The sequence below is a fragment of the Panthera uncia genome, chromosome C2, assembly GCF_023721935.1.
Source record: "Panthera uncia isolate 11264 chromosome C2, Puncia_PCG_1.0, whole genome shotgun sequence".
In the NCBI taxonomy this organism is placed as follows: domain Eukaryota; kingdom Metazoa; phylum Chordata; class Mammalia; order Carnivora; family Felidae; genus Panthera; species Panthera uncia.
Window position 1 is genome coordinate 18,578,618 of NC_064810.1, and position 17,889 is coordinate 18,596,506.

Below are 17,889 nucleotides of genomic sequence, written 5' to 3' on the forward strand. Positions count from 1 at the left end.
AATAATGAAAGGGTTGTGCAATGAGTTTGTATGTGTGTATGTGTGTGCAATACACAAAGTCAAGCCAGGGGTATGTGAAGGTCTGGTTTTGTTTCTGGAGAAGATAGAGAGTGATATGACTGCTAGCACACTTCTGTTCAAACTGAGTGAAGTAATTCAAGGAGGCACACATCTTAAAAGGTTAGGATTCCATTTTTCTGTTTTCTTCCTAAGATACATGATATATACAAATGAGGGACACCTCTTGAATCCTGCCTGAGTGTATCTGATATTAGTCCTGCGGTTCAGACACATTCATGTAGGATAACACAATAAGAATCCTAGGTGTCAGGGCTTTCATCAGGAGCATTAGAAAATTCCAGGCATAATCTTGCAAAACCACCTTACTTGTAATGTCTCTCAACAGCTGTCAGTTTCATGTCTGTGGTAGTGTTTGTAATAATCAAAATCATTGCTGCACTTGGCCAGAACGTCACAGAGTGGCTAACTACAGGTCTTACTGTACAATTATATTTAAAATCAGAATGATGGACTTGAGATTTTCATGAGTTAAAGGGACCAGGATGATTTGGGCCCTGATGCCTATTACGTGTGAAGAGGGGCAAATTACTAAACCCACTAAACCCATATCAGTTTCATTATGAAATCAATAATAACTTACTTAAAGCATTGTTTTAAAGATAGTTGAGAAAACAAGTATGAGATCACAGACCTGGATTTAGGGTTCAATAACTTTTAGTTGAATCTTTTTAGGTAAATTTCAATTAACTTAAAAAACCCCCGTTTCTAATGCGGTTTTAAATGAATAATGACTCCTAATAGAGTTTAGAGTACAAGGGGTGTGACTTTCTATTTGATTTTTGATTTTATTTTTTGAACAATGAATATCATTTCCCCCCCAGATTTTTGGTATGATAGAATGGATAAGGGTTTTGGATTTGTGTGTGTTTGAATTTTCCATTTGTTTCAGCCTCTTAGATTTTAAGAGATGGGTGTCTGTTGCAGGAGCTGAGAGGTTGCAAGAAAGCAGTAGCGATCAGCTCTGCTTCAGCAAAGTACAGACAATGTGAATTGCCTAACAAGGTACAGGCTTTGAATAATGTTGCCTCTGAAACTCATTCATTTGTGACAACACGTTGGCCACTCTTACTTGGCACAATGTTAAAGATACCACTGATCAGTTTTCTTTTTTTAATGTTTATTTATTTGATGAGAGAGAGAGAAAGAGAGTGAGAGGGAGGGAGAGAGAAAGAGAGAGGGAGAGAGAATGAGTGGGGGAGGGGCAGACAGAGAGGATCCGAAGCGGGCTTTACACTGACAGTAGAGAGCCCGATATGGGGCTTGAACTCAGGAACTGTGAGATCAGGACCTGAGCTGAAGTTGGATGCTTAACCGACTGAGCCACCCCGGCACCGTGCACTAATCAGTTTTCAACTGAGTATTTGGGCCACATGGACGTAGCCAGCCTTCAGTTTCCAGAAACTTCTCTGGGTCATTTGGCATTGCTTTATGTTGGGCAGGAAAGAAGCTAGTCATCTGAATGCTTGTTTTTGAAAAATTCTCAGTCCTGAATAATTGAAGAATCACACATTTTTATTCTTAGAACTCACTTGATCATTTTAACATTCGATCATTTATTTCTTCATGCATTCAAGTTTTTATTTATTCAAACATTCATACATTCACGCATTCAAGAAATAAGTTAAATGCTGGCACAGGTAAGGCATTGGGCTAGATCACCTACTCTGACTAATTCACCTGGACGAATGTTCAATGTGCTCGTCAGGATTGTGGGAGTCCCGGTTTGTATTAGGGCTCTCCAGAGAAACAGAACCAATGTGTTTGTTTGTTTCTTCCTTACAAGAAGTTGGCTCATGCAATTATGGAGGCTGAGAAATAAAAAAATCTGAAGTTTCTAGGCTCAAGACCCGAGAAGAACTGACATTTTAGTTGGAGTCTGAAGGCAAGAAAAGAACCATCATCTTGGTTCAAAGCAGTCGGGCGGGAGGAGTTCTCTTTTGCTTGTTTGAGAGCCAGGCTTTTTGTTCAAGTCTTCAACTAGTTGGATGAGGTCCACCCACATTACGGACCTGCTTCACGTAGTCTAATCCAATATGAATCTCACTTTAAAACACCCTTATGGACACATGCAGCATAATGTTTGACCAAATATCTAGGCACCCCGTGGCCCAGTCAAGTTGAGACGTAACACTAATCACCACACTGTTTTCACTGTTGAAATAATAAAATGTTGAACTCAATAAAACACCATATTATAAATCAGAATTCGTCTTTAGAATGCTTATTTTCCAGAGCTTGATAGTTCTTCTTTAGAGAGTCTGTCATTTCCTCTCAGCTCTAGGACTTATTTTGTTTTCTTCAAAATTCCAAGTACTCCTAAAAGTTATTGACCAGTGTCCTGTTTTAGAATCCTCCTAAAGTTTGTCTATTTACCTGTTATTAAAATATTCAAATATAAATCCAGCCCTAGGAAGGAACAAATGTTACTTCAACTTTTCAAAACTCATCAACATCTTGAGGACCATAATATTTAAGAGCACATTTGTCTTATATTACATATGTCCTCAGATATTTCAAACTTTCCTGTGTGCAGAATTTCCACTGGAATGATTGTCTTTATTCAATTGCCATAAAACAACTCCCACACCAAGAAAGCCGCCTTGGGTTTTTACATATTTTAAGCAGGTTCATAAAAAACAGGTCCCTTGCCCTTTTGTAGAGAGAAAAGAGCAATAAATATATTTAATATCATTCCAAGAAGTGTGAACATAAAGTGAACTTTATGCATCTTGATTCTAATTGCAAATCATTCTTGCTCCGTTATGGTCACGTCACAGATAATCAGATTCAATCAGAGGTTACCTTTAAGAGCAAATCCTTGGCCCAACCTACTTATTTTCTCCAACTTTCTGGCTCTCACCCTCCTCTGGCACCCTCAGGGTCTTCTGTTCTCCCTGCTAAATTCAAGAGCTTCCCATTGGCTCTTGCTGTGGCTCCGGGGTTTGGAGTCACTCAACCCGAGTCTACAGCGATACCTCAAGATGAGAGGAAATTAGTGTGACTTCAGCTGAATCATGCCCTTCAGTGAGAATGCGTGTTAACCCATATGCCCTTTTGTTTATGCTCTTCATCTAGTTAACGGTGACAATTTAAATCCGGTGAAAAAAGATTGTTAAAAATTAAATTTGCTTTGTGTTAAGATATGCAACGAACCATGACCATGTAAATAACTTTTTTTTTTTTAATACTTTGCTCCAAGGTTGGCCCACCCTATAGCTAGAAGAGCTAGCTAGAATAGATGTGGCGTCCCTTGGAGCGATGTGCCCTATGCTGTTCACCACGTTTCTCCTGTGTTCTGACCTGTTGACAATAACAATAGACACTTAGGTGGTACTTATCACATGCCAAGAGCCGTTCTCCACCCCTCCTCTACCAAAAAGCGTTGGTACCCTGGGAGAAACTCTCAGTTCTCACGTGGTGGAACTCACACCCCCCACACCCTGCATTCTCCAGGTGGGAGTGTTTTCATTATCATTTCTCCACTGACTTCTTTTCCCTGCTAAAGTATCTACCACTCAAAATCCCACCAGAGGACACAAATCTTGTTCTGGAAAACTATATATTCCGGAACAAGTCTTCCTAAATCTCACTAAAGAACCCTTCCTTCCCCTATGCCTTAGTTCAGTTAACACCTTAATTGATGAGTTTTTCATTTCAGTGATCAGAAATCTCATACCCTTGTTTTAGGTCTCTAACGCTTGACCACTGAACTTCCTTCATAAATAAATTCCATCTGCCCACAAGGCAGGCATCCAGTGGCTTATAGCTAGTTGAATTTTATTTTGAGGGCTAAATTACAGACAGATCTTTCTTCCTGAAATTAGTGAAGACTCAATTTGTATCGAATAAAAAAATTGACTCCATGAAATCAGATATTAGATTAAAATGCTTTTAGAACATTTTAATATAATTATAAGATGATTAAACTTAAATTCAGAAATTGAAAGGATAATTTTTTTTAATGGAACACTTATTCTAAGTAAGACTATTAAAAGATTACATTGAATAAACAATCTGAAATTTCAAATGTAAGTAATAACATAGATTTTTAGTGGAGATTTCAGAGGAGATTTTTAGACATCATAATTTTCTGAAACTGGCATATATTATAGAAATAATTAGTTGCAGATTTCTAAAGTTCTAAAAAGAATCCATTTAATCTCTATCTCTTGTGTATTATGATGTAGAATGTATTCATGTCCAGATTCTTTCTTTAGGTGAACTGCTTGACTTGAATGAGACAGAATGTAACTGAATATTGATGGAAAAGTTTGAATATTTTTGACAGTTGAAATGGCTTCAGGCTTTCTACAACATTTATGACTTTCTTTTTGGTTTTACAGCAGTACTTGTGTAGGTTTTGTGTATCGCTCATATTAGCTCTCTGGAATTGAGAGATGAGGTGAGGCCTGGAAAACTCCCCCAACAAGGTCAAGTTCCTGTTGACTAATTCTATGATTGCCAAGAACAGTCTCTGAGTCCTTGAGGCCAAAGGCTGTGGTACAGGCTCTGCTTGGAGCTGAATGTGGTTTCTGAGAGGCTTCAGCTCAGGGGATGAGGAGAGGCTCCAGGAGGCCTTCAGTCACACATTCACAAACCAGTGTGATGGGGGGAAATTGTGGGGCTGGTGAAGGGTCTGTGGGTGTGATGAATGTCTGAATGACTCATGGGGGAGGGGAGTGTTAACAGGACTCTCCACCAGATGCCATTTGCTATAATTTTCATACGATACACTTGGAAAGCCCCCCTCATGGAAGAGAGGTTACTGTTATTTGTCTCTTTCAAAAGGGCTCCAGTAGAGAAGAACATTTTCATTTTCAAAAGTCCTGACATTCCCTGAAAGGCTGTCTAACTAGTCTACGCACCTCAGCCCATCCCCTCGCCCGAAATATCGTTGCTTCTCCCTCTTTGAGACTTGCCTTCCTCCTACTGCAACTTGAATCACATGGGGCCCACACTGGGGTCAGCTGTTCATCACTTCTTTCAGCTGCGTCTTAGCTACCCAAGGTTAAACTCTCTACTTGGGTCTTTGCTTTATATTTTAGTATTATTTTAAACACTAAATGAGCTTGGAGGACTTGTTTCCCCTATCACCCTGCCATAAAGGTAATAACTTCTTATCTTAGGAATGTTGGTAAAATAAAAAGAAAACACAATTATTTATGGTTCCACTCGACCAAAATAAACCATTGTTTATAAACACTAATTGTCCTAGCTCCTCAGCTCCTACCTTTGGCCCTGCATACCACTGTGGGACTCCTTTCAGTGTGGACTTTTATCATATATTTATAACTGTTTTAAGAGTTGCACATATCCACTGTAGATAATTCGGCAAATGAAAAAACTGTATGTACAAGAAGACATACCCACCACCAACGTTCACGTTCTAGCACCTTTCTCCACCAGTCACGGTTCACTGTTAGTGAGTATGAAAGAAGGTTTCTTTTATTGCCAAAACTTTCTATAAACATTACTTATGAAAGCTGAATAGAAGAGAACATTTTAGGGATCTACTAGATCCCTAAAACAATGTCTTCAGAGTATTTCCAGTCTATTATTTGGTGAAGAAACAAAGCATATGGACCATCACTGAAAAGCCTGGATCCCAGAGTAACTTCTTGTACACAATCCTGCCTTTTCTCCCTTCCTTTTGTAGACTTTGTTCTTTAATAAACGTCTTGTACCCAAACCACATCTCCAGGTCTGTTGCCCAACATCCATATCTATGACATTCAAAAGAAACCAGAAAACTTTTGTCTCATTTTGGTTTTTCCTCCAGAGTCCTGCAAATATGAATTCCCTGAAAATGTATGAAGAGTTACAGAAAGAAATGGTAACTTGTATTCTTTTAGTCCTTTTATATACTTCTTACTGCTTTGTTTTATCTGTATCTTTACAGATATTTATCTTTTATTTTATCTGTATCTTTATCTTTTATTTATTTGTAGTTCACATGGGATATTTCAAAACACAGATGATGATTATTTTTCACATAATAAATAGTATGGAGTACCTTACTGAGGGCAAGGTGCATATTAAATGCACTTCCTGTTGTTGCTAAGAAATAAGACTGAATGAATAAATTCTATTTATTTTATAGAAGTAAACAGATTACAAACTCGAGGCCCTTCTCTGAAGTACAAGTTTTCAATTCAGACTCCAGAGAACCTCCTAATTGTATCAGACCACACCTGGAATGAGATTAGGAAAACAAAGATCCCAACTTCTGACAGTGTTTGGCAGAATCATGAATGTGATGATTTTCAAAGTTAGGATGTTTGAGTTAGAAAGCTTTTATTTAATGTTCCAAATAACCTTGAATTTTCCCTAGGTTTATTAACCAAAAATTACAGAAAGAAAGATTCTAGGAGCTTTTCACTGGCCATGGTCAACACAGACAGAATCATTTACAAAATTGCACAGGAAAAATCACAAGTAATGTTAATTGATCTAATTTTCTATGTGATTAATAAAGCATTCTGCTTACTATTCATGTGTGGTTAGAGATGTGACTTTTTTTTTCTATAGAAAAATCCCCAAGGGGGTGATTTTCTATTATATTTTACTTTTCTCTGTTGAGCATTGTTTTGAGAAAACTTTTTGTTGAAGTACCACACATGCAAAAAGGTGCACAAATTGCAAGTATACAGTTAGATGAATTTTCACAAAGGGAATACACTCATACTGCCAATGGCCTGACCAAGAACTAGAAACTTGGTTGTACCACACAGGCTTCTTGTGCCCTTTCTTCTCCTCCTCCTCCTCCTCCTCCTCCTCCTTCTCCTCCTCCCCCCCCCACCTCCTTCTTCTTCTCCCTCTTCTTTCTATTTTAATCACCCAGTACTCATCACAACAGGTGCACTTTTTGATCCCTATTGCACACTTCTATTTCACCCATCCCGACCCACCTGCCCTCTAGAGATGTGAACTTTTTATTCCCCTCCCTCCTTCCCTCATTGCTTACCCTCTCGTTTCCTACTTCCCTTCTGCCCTCTTTCCCTTTTTTCCTCCTTCCTTCTCTTTCTTCCTCCATTCTCTGTTTTCTTTTATGGAATTTTCTTTTCTTTTCTTTTTTATTTTTTTAAATTGACATCCAGATTAGCATAGAGTGCAACAAGGATTTCAGGAGTAGATTCCTTAGTGCCCCTTATCCATTTAGCCCATCCCCTCTCCCACAACCCCTCCCGTAACCCTCAGTTTGTTCTCCATATTTACGAGTCTCTTCTGTTTTGTCCCCCTCCATGTTTTTATATTATTTTTGTTTCCCTTCCCTTATGTGCTTATGTGTTTTATGGAATTTTAAAGGGAGCTTTCAAGGTATAATATAAATGTGTGCTACAAAAGAGTTTTCTTTATATTACTGAGATATTACATATCAAATTACCATGGGATCCACCATTTCCCATATTTAAATGAGTATTTCATTGATCACAATAAATTTGTTTTAAAACAAATATGTTATGTGACTATTGAATGGTATTTTAAAACTAATTCACAAAAGAGTTTGTGTAAAAATCAGCAACCTTCCATTCGTGCCTGTGAGCTCCGCGGATCATTATCACTGAAATGGAGATGTGGGGAAGTGGTGTATTGACAAGGCCTAAGTTCTGGCAACTTTGGAGATTTTCTCTGAGGAGACATGAAGACTGAGCATTATTTCTCCCAACACTGAGCTGCTTCTTTCCCAGGTTGGCATTGTGATGAATAACATGAGCAACATTGATATTCTCTCAGATTTGATTCTGGTTACACCAGTGGGTAGAGAGAAAGGCCTTAACGAAGCGAAGCAATTTGGACTCTGACTAGTGAAGTGTGAGGGAGAAATAGATCAAATGGTTTCAGCTACAGCACTGGGATAGAACAGAGGGAGTATTACAGGGAGCAGCTGGAGGGTTTGATCTCGGAGTCAACAGCTTCCGCTTGAGGGACACATCGTAGAGGGTCCTACCATCCCTTTGCCCATGTGAGAGACCAATATTTCTCAGGCAGCTTAAATTTTTGTAGAAATGAGAGGATGGCAGGAGGCCAAACTAGGAATTTGCATCAGGGCCAAAATAGTGTCTAGAGGACAATTCAGTCTCTTTTGGAGCAGTTTGGGGCCATTCTTCAGTTTCAATGTCTGACATAAGCCATGGCGACTTGTCAACCTGCCTACTTCAGTTTGCATGGAGTGGGCTGGAACTCTGATGAAGAGGGTCATGAGTGAGCTCGTGAATATGAGTTAGGACTCCTATGACCTGAGAGGTCTGACAACTTAAGTACTTTACATTATTTATGGCCATTCTATCACCAGTGTTAATATGCCTGCACAGGAGACGGCAGTTTCAGGGTGCAGTGATTCTTATCTAATACCATTGATTGAAATTGTCCTCTTGAAAATATGAAACAAATGACTAGCAAGATCAAAAGCTCTGATATTCCCCTTCTGCCTTCTCTCTCTATTTCTCTCTTTTTTAAAAATAAACTCTAGTTCCAACATGGGGCTCCAACTCATGACCCCAAGATCAAGAGTTGCATGCTTTACCGACTGAGCCAGCCAGGTGCCCCCGATATCCCTCTTTTTGAGTGTTAGTTATGGGTAGAGAAATACAGAAGACAGGATACAAAGGCAATTTTCAGGAAACATCCCAGAAAAGTATTTATTCAAAGTTAGGGAGTTTTGATTTTTTTTTTTTTTAAAGTTGGATTCACACTCAGTGTGGAGCTCACCTTGGGGCTTGAACTCATGACCCTAAGATCAAGACCTGAGCTGAGATCAAGAGTCAGACACTTAACCCGCTGAGCCACCCAGGTGCCTAGAGAGAGTTTTGATTTTATTTCTTGGCTGAGAGGCACCCAGAAGAATAACTAAGAAGGGGAGTGACACTGTATCTGTGAGAGAGGACGTTTCATCAGTCAGAGGTCTGCAGGATGTAATGGAGAGAGATACCTAAGGAAGGGGCAGTCAGTTGTCAAGGCATTAGCCCAAAGTCCAACTTCCAGAAAACTATTTCCAGCCCTAGAAAAGGGTGGGCCTGAGATAAATCCTCAGACTCTGGAAGCCAACAACCTCTACTCAGACTGAAGGACATGCCCTTAACTTGTATCCTCCATCCAACATAAGGATACCAAATACCATCTTGTGCAAATGAGAACAAATCTGTTGACATGAGACAAAGCACAGTCAAGGGGATACCGGGACTGGTAACATGTCTACTGTAGGTATCTGGGTAGGGAAGTGTTGAGGGTCCCCGCAAAAGGACCGCAGCCAGCCTCTTCTCAGAGCACTGAGACCTCCCAGCAGGAAACTCAGTGGTGTCTCAGACCGCTGGGGTCTGATGCCATCTGGTATAGTCTGGCCAAAACACTAGTCACAGCTCTTCTTCCGACTGACTTGGTACTGATTCCATTTTTTAATCATCTTGACCTACCCGATCCTGCATGGGTGTTCATGCATGATCGAGCCACTTCCGTCAGTGACAGATTGGCCCCATTGCTCCCTGGCAGAGTCTCATGCTCTCATAGCCAAAACAATCCAGGAGATATGGGTATAAGTCAGTGGTAGCGGGAAGGGAGAAAAAGGTTTCCATTAGAGACATCTGGAAGGTTGAAGGGACAGAATTTGGTAGTAAACTGGGTGTGGCCATTCTAGAAGAGAGAAGAGTCACTAGGTCATGGTGTTCAAACTCTTTTGAGTTCTAAAGCTAAGGATAGTGTGAAGCTAAGGATAGGGTGTAAGGGAAATGTGAAGGCTTGAGAACGTAACTGTGGAGAATGTCTACATTCATAGGTCTAAAAAGAGAAGGAGGCTGGCAAGGAGCTGGAGAATGAACAGAAAACATGTCATAGGAATGAGAGGAAGAGGAAGCTCTAGGAGGGGTGGTCTATTGGATAGGAGTGCTAGTTTGGCACTAATTCTCCAACTGCAATAATTCCATTGTTGTTGGAGAGTGTATGGAGGTTTTTACCCAAGAAAGTTCAATAGTCAAATTTTAACTTCAAGAAGATGATTTTGGCCACACAAAAAAAGTATTGGGTTACGGGAGAAACTGAAGTCCAGGTGGCCAGTTAGAAAATTAGGTAATAAAAAAAAAACAAAAAAAAAAAAAAAAAAAAGGGGCGCCTGGGTGGCGCAGTCGGTTAAGCGTCCGACTTCAGCCAGGTCACGATCTCGCGGTCCGTGAGTTCGAGCCCCGCGTCAGGCTCTGGGCTGACGGCTCGGAGCCTGGAGCCTGTTTCCGATTCTGTGTCTCCCTCTCTCTCTGCCCCTCCCCCGTTCATGCTTTGTCTCTCTCTGTCCCAAAAATAAATAAAAAACATTGAAAAAAAAAAAAAAAAAGAAAATTAGGTAATAAGAACAACCCTGAAGACCTTAAGCATCTATAAAGCTGAAGAGAAAATAATCGTTTTCACTTTGAGAAAGAACTTTCCATTTTATTTTCTTGCAGTGAAAAATGAGGTGAGTGAAATTTTGGTAATTCAAAGCATATGTCTTCTGTTTATAGAATCCAGGAAAATGGGTCGCAATGAAGATCAGTGTCACAGATGATTAAGGATGCTTCGTGTGAGAAAAATAGAAAGATGTCAAGAAACTCAGGACACAAAAAATATAGGATTTCTCAGAAACAAAGGTTGTCTTTTTGTACAATTGTCCCATGTAGGAAAAAGAGAAAAGAACATTATTCCCCATCCTTGAGAACATGACAGTAGAAAAGAATGGTTTTTAAAAAGACTTTTTTTCTGGAGACTCTGGCTCCATAACTTTTGACTATTTCAGATACTTGTGTTTACAAATTGAACCTACTGTGTCCTAGGACATCCATTAATCAGACATTTTGATACATGAAATGATTTATTGGGAGCTCCATTAGGGCAAAGAATAGATCGAAGTCTATAAAAGTACCAAATTCAGGATATCAAGTAAAATGAGCTGAACGTTTGAAGGTATTCGGTTCCTGTTTAAATTTATATTATAAAACCTTTGCTAGTTTAAAGGGAAGAGGAAAAAGTGGTGGCAAAAGAAAATCAAAGGAAGTGATCATATGAGGAAACGAAACAAAAGGGAAGAGGCTGATCAATTAAAGACACTTGGAAAATAGTCAAATGGGGTGTATGAGTCAGACGTTGTGCTGGAGACTGTGTGTACAGATTAGGATATGACCCTTATCTGTTGTAGATTAATAACCATAATAGTAATAATAAGAATAATAAATAGCAGTAGCTAACACTGATTAAGCATATGCTATTTACCAGGTAGTGTTTACATGTTCATAAGTTTTCATTTACGTATTTATCACAATAACCTCATGCAGCAGTTACTACCTCAATGTTATAGATGAGGCACAGTGAGATTAGGTAATTTGCCCAAAGTCACACATCCAGCTCATTCCTGCCTCCTAAAATGTCAGAAAGACACCAGTTGTGTCAGGCAGGCTTGGCTGGGTTATGCTATGGTAACAGCATATGGTAACAGATTTTAAAAATCTTAATTGTATCTAATAATAAGTTTTTTTTTTTTTTTTAACTTCATTACAGGACATTTGGTCTGCTTCATTTCTGGACTTTTCCTGAAGAAGCAGCCCCTCTCTAGGATGCTGTTCATCTTTAGGCAGAGGAAATATAACGCCATGGAAGAACCATGTGATGGCTCCTACGGCTTCTACTGGGTGTGGAACATAGCACTTTTTCTCACATTTCTGTGGCTTAAGTAAGTCCATGGCAAGGCTGTCAATGGTGAGAAGTGCAATTCTTCTCTAGGGAGGGCCTTTGGAGTAAGAGGTCCCACAGGGAGGGATTTTTGTCTTTTTGTTGTTGTTATAAGAATCTTTAGCTTTGCAAGCATGCAAACCAAGGAATAGTTGATTTGATGTCATTTCACACCGATGAGTTAATGTTATGACCCTGAAAATAATTCTTGGCAGTCAGTATTGAATGGGGAGTGACAGAGTAGTAGAGAGTCATGCAAATGGGGGACTATGAAATTGAGAGTAGCTACTTCTCTCTATGACCAGGAAGGGCATCAAGGGCACAGCCCAAATCCTTGCTGACCAAGGCACCCGGAGGAAGACTGAATTTCAATAATATGTCCGGTCATACACGACTGAAGGGAAGGGTTTACTGGTTTGAGAGCTGGTAGGGAAGGGTAGATCAAGCAAGGAAGTCACAATCTCAGGATCTGGTGAAGGCTGAAGGCTTAGTTCAGTTTTCAAGGGAGGAAACTTATTTTTGAGGGGGAAGGGCATGCCCTGAGTTCCTTTGTCTGAAAACCCCTCCCCTCCATGAATCCCCGGGGAGTATCCAAGGAACTCGTGGCAATGTATGCAAAGAATAGTTACAGATAGTCCTATATATTAAAATGTAGAGAGATAATGGGCTCAATCAGATCTATATGAACCAAGCAGTTAGAACATAAACCCTTGCAGACAGTTAGGTAAAGCAGACACATGAGAAAGGAGAAGGACAATTTAATTCTTGAAGTAATGTTAAATTCTAGCCTGATCCTTTTGGGTAAATGTCTCATTTTCATGCAAATAAATCTGTTTTAAGGACTCTAAAAGTATTTCCACAATGATGTAAATCATTCTGGATGAATTCAATAAAAGCAAGCAATGATCACCTTTTTGGAACTTCGAATAAATTCACATCAGGTGAGGGTATAACATTTAGAAATAAGACAATTTATTTTCTTTTCCAATGCTGAGGACCTGTAAAAGCTATGGCAACAAACTGGAGCATTTGGGAAATGGAGACAAATATAAGTTTTAATCTCATCCCTCATATACGCGACAGTTCTAATATTTGTGTATTGTTTATAGTTTTTCCCGTATACATATAAAAGCTGTGTAATTACAGACTCCATTTTCCATAAACAATCTTCCATATTGAAGCATAGTCCTTATGATCATAATGGCTGCAAATAGTCCATGGCATTGACATAATTTAATTCATTTAGTTTCTTTCCGTTTTCATCATTATTAATATTATTGCAGTAGATGGCTAAGTAGAACATATGTGTTAAAAATTTTGTTTGTGGTTGTTGAAGCAAAGTTCCAAAACTGGGGTTACTGGGCCAGAGGTTATACATACATTATGACGACATGTAAATTGACTTAAAAAAATGACTGCATCAATTTAAAATGTGAATGCAATTCACTACATGCTCACTGGGTTTAGGAATTATATTTAAAGACCATATAAATTGAAAAATCAATAGGAAAATATGGTATTTTGTGTTAACTTTTATGTTTGAATACTTGTGAGGCTGAATATTGTTTCATGTGTTTATTTACCAACAGCATGGATCGTTATTCATTCATTCGATCCTTCTTTCATTCAGTCACTGCACAAATACTTTTTTGAGCACCCACAATGTATGTGAGAGGCACTATCTCTGTTTCGGAGCACACAGCAGTGGAGAAAACAAAAATCCCAGTCCTTATGAATTTTGTTTTCTGGGGTAAAGAAGATAATAAACATAACAAGTATTAAAATTGTGTAGTATTTGAATATTGTAACTGTTATGGAAAAAATAAAGCCGGATAAACATAAGAAATTTGTTGGGAAGAAGTTGCATTTATGAGTAGGGGTATCAGCGCAAAGTAAATGTTGGAACAAAGACTTGAATGAGGTGGGGCAGGTCCCATGTAGGTATTTGAGGAGAGAGTGTTGAGCCAGAAACGCTAAATCGTCCAAAGCCCCAAGGGGAGGCATGTCTGATGTGCTGGAGAATCAGGCCAGTTCAGCCAGAGGGAAGGGAAACTTTGACTTTTACTAGGATGATGTTTGTTTGTCCGGTAGGAGGAGGATAACCAGAGAAAAAACGAAACCCAACAGAAGAAAAAGTTTCAAGAAAGAGGTTAACAAAGCCAAAATTAGCCAAAATATCCAAGGTGAAGAAAATGGAAACAATATTAACCACATTCAATGAAGATGAAGGCGGCCACAGCTCAGTCACGTGGTCACAACCCAGCTAAAGAGAGGCACTAAACGGAGTGTAGCTGTGAGCCCAGAATGAAGAGAATGCTGATGGTTTACAAAAAGCTTTCCAGCTTTGACCTCCAGTGTGGAATCAACAGGCATCATTATCAACTGGGATAATTGGGAAACTATCCCAGGCCCGTCCTCCAAATACGAGATCAACATATCAAGGGATGGGTCCTCTGAATAGTTTTTTTAATGACCGTGTGGGGCATTCATATTTGGAGACCACCGAGGGAGTAATTTATCTTTTGGAAATGAAAATGTATCAAAATGGTTCTTAAAAAAAAAAAAAAGAATAAAGTGGTTCTGGCTATAACACAGAAGAGCCACGAGGTGGCAGAAGAACTCCATTCTGTAAGCCTCTTGCTGGTGCCTTAGCTCACCTTTCTCGTTCCTCCAGTTCCCACCCTCCCCGTCCCCCACTTTTTTTTTTTTTTCTGGTTTGTTGGCTGGAAATGTATAGAAATTAAGTTCCTTAAAAGGATTGATGCTAATAGTCTAGGTAGATCTCAATATTAAAAAATGTATAGAGAAGAAAAATACCTAGAGTATCAAGTTAGTGAACTAACTATTCAGAATTAAGGCCATTAAATGTAACTTTTTGTTTTATGTTGAAGCAAAACGTGTTAACTGAATAAAACTAGATATTAGAAGGTCAAATAACCATAAATAGCTTTTTTTTTTTTGCTGTGTCATATAATTTGGACATATTATTAATATGCACTATATATGCTAAATTTATTCTTAAGAAAAACGTTAATTTTTGTTTTTATGAAGCTAAAAAACCCTAATGGTAATTTTATACACTGAATTCCAATGAGAAATGTCCTGGACTCTGAAGAGTCAAAGGCTACTGGATTCAAACATATTCTGTTTGGATCCAGACTCCACCTCTTTGGAGATTGACCTTGAGCAAATTTCTTACCACTTGTCCGCTTCTGCTACAAAATGAGGCAATAATGCCTAGTCTATAAGGATGCCATAAAGAGTCAATGGTGTCACAGGCAAGTACTTGATGCATACAAAATTAGGAAAGTAAAGTAGATTAGAAAAATTCCTTCCTCTTTTCAAATTTTTCCAAGTGGCAATTGCTACTTGTGTTTTAAGGCAAGGCAGAATGCCGGATCCTAAGCTAGACGTTCAAAAACATCATGCTGTTAAAAGATTTCAGAGTTGAAAACCTGTGTTCACTGTTCTGAAATATCTCTCTACTTCCTGTTAGAAAACACAAGATTCTTCGAGATGGATTTTTTTGGCTCTATGTTTTGTAATTACACATTTGTTATATAAAGGGTATAATGACTTATGTACTATGGTGTTATTCAACACATTGTAGAAAAAGGAGAATGAAGAATGTGCTTTATCAGCAGGCAAGGATTGTCCTCTTTATCCTTTATCCTCTTTATCCTTGCATGTAATTTACTAAAGAGCTGACAAAGTCACAGCACAGGTGGCCTCTCACCAGATTATTCTGCAGACAGTGAAAAAACTGACACTGAGCCCATGCTTTCCAACGTGCGTCCACGTGAGAAATTGGATGAGCTTTTATACGGATTCTTCATTTCTATACTATGAAAGAATGGGGTTGCTTATAAGAAGGAGACATAAAGGCCTGTGTTCCAGACAAGGCCACAGGTAAGGATGCCACGAGAATGCTTGGCCGCCCAGTATGTAAACAATGAAATGGCTTCAGATGCATCTTTCATTTGGCTGCAAAGGAGGAAGTCATTGAAACACAGATGAAGGAAAAGTTCTGAAAAAAATAGGAGGCACTGGGAAAAATATAGGCAGTTTGGGTCGCTGATCAAAGAGCTGGCTATGTGAGATACATGTAGTGATAGTTTGATACGTATGATTTAATTGTAAGTAAATTTTGTAATAACTATCTTTAAATCTAAGGATTGAAAACCTTAAGAGGATTTTAAATGTATAGTTAATTTTGGTACAGTACCCTGATGGACTTGAACATTAGGTTTCTTAAGTCCATTTGGTGAACATAAGGACCAGAGGGGAACACTTTTGGGAGAACTTGAATGGGAGTGGGGGAGACCCTAGATTTCACGGAGCACCTCTTTATTCCTAAATATCAAATATTGCCTGTAGTGGCTGGCTTCTACTTCTCAGCTAGTTAGCAATCATGAAAATGGAAATTACCTTAGCAGATTGTTCAGAGCACCTTCTAGATGTAATTGAATAAGAGCCAATGTCTTGCTTCCGCAGTTGGAAAGCCTGGAATAATCTTCTCAACCTCTACTATGGAAATTCTCCCTGTTCTCAAGGTGTCTATCACGGGAAACCTCCATCTTATTTTTCCTGTGCTCTTTCCCCTTTCTGTGTCCCCATAGCCATGAGTTTATCAAGTGGTATCCAGAGACACAGCTGCTTTTTATAACCTCTGACATTGGCGTATGGTTGTGGGTTTGGCATTTTTCTCAACTCCCAATATCAACGAAAATCAAAAACATTTTCTCCTCTCTGTGCACTCTCTCTGTCTATCTTTATCGTGGTAAAATAGACAAAATGTAAAAGTTACCTTCTTAGCCATTTTAGGTGTACGATTCAATAACATTAAGTAGACCCACATGGTTGTACAACCATTACCATTCTACTCTACAGTTTTGGTGCATGTGTGGAAGTTTTAGGGTTTCTTACATATAAAATCATATTACCTGTGATTAGAGATAAATTTATGTCTTCCTCTCCAGTTTGGATGCCTTTTATTTCTTTTTCTTGCCTACTTGCTCTGGCTAGAACTTCTAATACTATATTGAATAGAGGCCAGAAATAAAAGAACAAATATGATATGATTTCACTTATTTGAAGACCTAGAATAGTCAAATTCACAGAGACAGAAAGTAGAGGAGTGTCTACCAGGGCTCTGGGGAGGAGTAATGAAGAGTTATTGTTGTTTAATGGATATGGAATATCAGTTATGGATGATGTAAAAGGTTCGGACGTGGTATATGAACTTTTGGCTTAAGGCACTACTTTCAGAGGAAAACATTCAATATGTGACGTTCTTTTGTTATGATTATCAAATAGGAGTCTGGGAACCAAGGGAGCAGAAGTAAGATTGGCTTATTATTTTTTTTTTAATTTTTTTTTTTAACATTTATTTATTTTTCTTAATTTTTTTTTTTTTTACCATTTATTTATTTTTGAGACAGAGAGAGACAGAGCATGAACGGGGGAGGGGCAGAGAGAGAGGGAGACACAGAATCGGAAGCAGGCTCCAGGCTCCGAGCCATCAGCCCAGAGCCTGACGCGGGGCTCGAACTCACGGACCGCGAGATCATGACCTGAGCTGAAGTCGGACGCTCAACCGACTGAGCCACCCAGGCGCCCCAACATTTATTTATTTTTGAGACAGAGAGAGACAGAGCATGAATGGGGGAGGGTCAGAGAGAGGGAGACACAGAATCTGAAATAGGCTCCAGGCTCTGAGCCATCAGCACAGAGCCCGACGTGGGGCTCAAACCCACGGACAGTGAGATCGTGACCTGAGCCGAAGTCGGACGCTCAGCCGACTGAGCCACCCAGGTGCCCCAAGGTTGGCTCATTTAACTATCACTTCTGGCAATTCACTTGGGGAGCGGATCTGTCCTCATAATCTTAGGCTCTTCCAGAATACAACCCGGTAAGACTTCCACTGGATGAAGCTGTACCACCCCTGGTCACCCCTGGATCCTCATGTTGGTGGACCAGCAGGCAAAGACAGCAATTACTATATTGGTGGGGAACTTGAGTCTGATTATCATGAGGAGGTAGGTCTGTTGCTACATAATAGGATCAGAGGGGAGTAGGTCTGGAACATGGGAATTCACTGAGTTGCCTTTGGTGCTTCCCTAG